Raw genomic sequence first — 2,780 nt, 5'->3', positions numbered from 1 at the left:
AAGTAATCTTCCCCTCCTGTTGGAAGCTCCCAAGTGACAGCACCTCTCATTTCTTTCTTGATATGTGCACATTTTACTACCCAATTATTTAGACCTGGTAACTCTTAACACAAAAGATTTGATGCGGCTCATACCTTGACCAAGCACAAAATCCTCAGGGAAACGCGAACTTGTTCGTACCCTTAACAGCTGTGTTTCAGTGAAACAATGCATTATTGACCCAACATCTGACTCTGTGTAAGGATTCCTCCTTTGGTACCTTTCAGTTACAGAAAGGTTTTCAACTTCCTATTGCATGCATCCTTTATGGAAAAATAATTGTATATCCTCTGCATATAATTTTTCAGTCATGCTGCATGTGCTCAAACTGCAGCAAAGGTGAATATTGTGAAAATTTTACCCTAAGATCATAATGTTAAATTAATCAGGGGTATTGAAAAACAACAACAAAAACCATCCTTCTTTACCTATCTTTACCTTCTTCATCTCCATCTCACATTATTTTAAAGAAAGAAAACTTCATTGCATATTCTAGCAAAGTGTTTGGGTAGGTGAAGGTTTAACAGAGCCAGAGAGGATGGGCAAGGAGTGAGAAAGTGAACTGATGGATGGATGGTTAAATGAATATAAATGAACTGACACCTTTACAGGAAAATAACATTTCTTTTCTTTTTTTATTCTATAGATCAGTGGGTTTTGTATCTGTAATTCTTTCATATCAGCAAAGAGGAAATAAACTCTCATGTAAATCATTTTCCTCCCATCTGGAGCATATTAAAACCATGCCTTTTTTTTTCTTTAAGCAGACTCCTTTCTCCCTATTTGCTTATCAGTTCATCCACCATTACATTTTAAATGAAATTGCAAGACCCTTGTCCCTCCCCCAAATTTCAGCCTGATGTAGGAAAGTGGGAAGCAGACTTTTCTTGCTTTAGAATAGTGACCTAGATTCAATTACAGATAGACCCAGAAGAGGGAAGTGACACCTCACAATTTTCTTAGAGGTCTTGAAAAAATTAGAAATCCCAAAACAATACTTAACGGAAAAGATTCTGTTTATTTCCCCATGCTTCCGACTTACTTTTGCTCCCCTTTAATTGCATTGCTTTGGTACATTTAATTGTTCCCGGTGCAATATCGCGATACGTTTCCCACGGGATATTTAGAATCCTAAGAACGGGCATTTCAAGAAAATTTCTGAATTTGGTTTCTGAGAGTGAGGGTCTACATACGGAGTGTGTGTAGTACTGCAAACCGAACCCAAACAGGATGAAAAATAACCACAAAAGAGGCATATTTTTTCTCGTGTCCTTAAAAAAGGCGAACAAATTACATTACAAAAGCACACCTATTATAATTGCATTGCAGACAAAGCACCGAACGAAAAAAATAAACCCGGCATATGTATTATTCTGTGTTCGCAATTACTGTGGTCAAAAAAAAAAAAATGTGGTCAAAAGAAATAGAAAGAGAGGAGGATCCTCTGATTCTGCTTATTGACTTTTATCACTAAATTAAGCATATAAATGACCTGAACGGGTGGCTTGGTATATTAAATTAAAAAAAGAAGAACAATGATTGTTTCTTCCTTTTCCCTCCCTCTCAGATCTCAGCCTGAAAGGAGTCTCCGAGAGATAAGAAAGATGGGATTCGGTCCATGCTGCTCTGGTTGGTCCCGCTGATCCCAGAGCAGGGAGGCAATTGCCTTCCACGCAGGATTTGATTTTGGGGTTCACAATAAGCGGTCTCAAGCGGAGGCACATTCCCCGCCACCTCCACCGCCCCCCAAACAAAGAAGCCAAAATTAGCTGTCCCAAGACCACTGCTTTTGGGAACCTTCGAGGTGCGTGAGGGTGAGGCAGGCTGATGTGGGCAGGCGTGGACTCCTCAACCCTCTCCACGGATTTGGAGCCGCCAGGCGTAGTAAGAGGGCAGAAGTGGGCTCGCGTCTATGCGGGTATCCAAAATGAAAAAGAGCTGCAGACAGCGCAGAAGTCCGAGGATGAGGTGCAGAAAAGAGAGCAGGGGCGCCGCGTTGGTTCTCAAACACCTTCCATGGTTGGGTTTTCTCCGAGAGATTATTTCAGATCCCGGAAAACAGGGTCCCGTTGAGCAGGGGCCCCGGCATTGGGGCTGTGGGTGCGCGCCTGGCCCTGCTAAAAGGGTCCCCCGGGCCGCATGGGGGAGCGCAGCAGGCGCCCGTCCCCGAGGGAGTCGGCAAAGGATTGTTTCATTTCAAAGTGAAAATCTGCAGGCTTTGGGAAACGATATTCAAAAAAGTATATAATCTCCATATGCCGCTCAATGGAGGATCCTCATAATTTACAGCGGCAGATAAGGCTAGAGGGTGTAATAAAAAATCTGAAGCCCTCCCCTCCCCCTCGCCGCCTCCCCGGAATTGCACCTTGGGCAGCGGAGCAGAATCCGGAATGTGAACTTCTCCCGACATATGTTTCCCGCAGATAAGTAAACAATCTGGACGTGAAATGGAAATGGTAATTAATGCAGTAATGCTGTTACACCTCGAGTGTGCAAATCCCANGCCGCTTCTCCCGCGGAGCCCGCAGCGCGCCTCGCGCCCACCTCCCCGCCTGCCCGTCGCCGCTCTAGCGCCATCGGAGCCACGGTGCTCTGAGGTGCCACCAAGCCCCGAGCCACCCAGGAGAGGCTGAGATCTCGAAGGGGTGGGGGGTGTGAAGGGGACTGCAGGCGACGCCGCAGCCTGGAGACCGAAGGGGGCCCCGCGCTCTAGAGCGGTGGGTCTTCCCCGCTGGCGGCCC

This window comes from Crocuta crocuta, unplaced genomic scaffold, assembly GCF_008692635.1.
Source record: "Crocuta crocuta isolate KB4526 unplaced genomic scaffold, BGI_CrCroc_1.0 scaffold337, whole genome shotgun sequence".
In the NCBI taxonomy this organism is placed as follows: Eukaryota; Metazoa; Chordata; class Mammalia; order Carnivora; family Hyaenidae; genus Crocuta; species Crocuta crocuta.
This window is presented reverse-complemented; position numbering follows the sequence as displayed.